The sequence below is a fragment of the Lampris incognitus genome, chromosome 5, assembly GCF_029633865.1.
Source record: "Lampris incognitus isolate fLamInc1 chromosome 5, fLamInc1.hap2, whole genome shotgun sequence".
Classification (NCBI taxonomy): Eukaryota; Metazoa; Chordata; class Actinopteri; order Lampriformes; family Lampridae; genus Lampris; species Lampris incognitus.
Window position 1 is genome coordinate 7,831,868 of NC_079215.1, and position 1,942 is coordinate 7,833,809.

Here is a 1,942-nt window from a genome sequence, read left to right on the forward strand (position 1 = left end):
GCATGCGCGCTTGCCAGCTGACGTACGCGCACGTCTAACCGTCACGCCCACGCGCAACTGCCGCAAAGTTTGGCCGTCCGTCTCGAGACGGTTTAATTTAAAACGGCCGTCCGCCCATTAATGGAAAAGGTTTATTAGCAAACAAGATTTTGTTTGCAGTGTTGCTAGGATTTGGAGTTTGCGTGCATTTATCAACTGTTTTAGAATGGAGAGAGGCAGAAATAAGACATGGGGACGGTGTATGGGAGAAAGGCTCGGGTGTCCTTCCCACACTGAGCAGTTGGATGAATATTATTCCGCTCCATCCATCCATCCATTCATTCATTCATTCATTTCGTTCATTCATTCGTTCATTCATTCATTCATTCATCCGTCCATTCATTCATTCATTCGTTCATTCATCCACCCATCCATCCATTCACCCATTCATCCATTCATCCATCCATTCATCCATCCATCCATCCATCCATTCATCCATTCACCCATCATCCATCCATTCATCCATTCATTCATCCATCCATCCATTCATTCATCATCCATCCATCCATCCATCCATCCATTCATCCATCCACCATCCATCCCATCCATCCATTAATTCATTCATTCATTCATTCATTCATTCATCCATCCATTCATCCACCCATCCATTATCTAAACGCTTATCCTGCTTACAGGGGATGCTGGAGCCTATCCCAGCAGTCACTGGACAGCAGGGAGCGAGACACCCTGGACAGGCTGCCAAGGCCATCAGGACTCTCTCTCTCTCTCTCTCTCTCTCTCACACACACACACACACACACACGAAATTATTATCAAACCACTCAAATTGTAAAGTCCACTTTTTTAATTATCACAATGTTGGCAAATGGTGATGAAATTTCGCCAAACGATGCACCCCATTGTGTACCCAATGCGCCCTATTCCTGAAGTTTTTCTCAACAAAAACCCGCCGCCGCCAGTGCCCGGACCTTCAGACTTCCGGCTGGGCGAGGCGACGGACCTTCAGACTTCCGGCTGGGGCGAGGCGACGCGTAACGTTGCCGGGTAGAGAAGTGCAGACTCCGTGTTAGGGTAGGAGGCGAGCTCCTTCTTCACTCCGGCGAGGGCGGCCTTCTCTGAGCCACCGTCGGGGTGAAGTCTGCAAAAACCGACATCCTCATACACTCCTACTAGAGAGGACAGGCTCCCCCCCCAGCCCGGCGCAGGATCTGGTTCCGAACTTGGATTGGATCTACCCGGGTAACAAGTCCTTGGGCCTGGCGCGTAGGTCACGATGGGGCCCGGTCCAGTACGGGTTTGTCATCAAGTCCAAGTAGATCCTGTAGAAATTGGGCCGCAAACTCGGCGGGGCGACGGCCCTCCGACCCCCTCATGGCGAGCCCAGCCGAATTTGGATTTCAATGTTTGTGTAACCGGTTATTTTCTTGCCCGGTGCGGGATTCGATACGGGGTGTACCGCACCACACACCGGGCAAGATAATAACCGGTTACATTGGTGGCAGCGGTGGATCCGAAGTGCGCAGATCCTCAGAAGTCTCTTCGGAGCGCGGGAAGAACAAAGCGCGAGGGCGCGCTTCCGGGAGAGGGGTGACGACTGTAAACTACTAATAAGACACGTTAGCCCCCTAGCTAACGGGTCTGACCCTTTAGCCGACCGGTTAGCGATGTCGCCTTGTGGCGCAGTACACCCCCGTATCGAATCCCGCACCGGGCTAAAAAAATAACCGTTACACTGACAAGATGAACGTGTTACGTTATTCTGTAATCAATGGCAGTATGATCTGGGCAATGTGCACTCAGATTTCCGAGTGGGTCTTTAAACAGGCCTTTTGCATAAAACAGGATAAAGATGGAAGTGAAACCGGAGCCTGGAAGATGGTGGCTGTGAGTGGGGGGGGGGTCATGATTTGCATGTTTGCTAGACAGCCATTCGCTTCCGTTT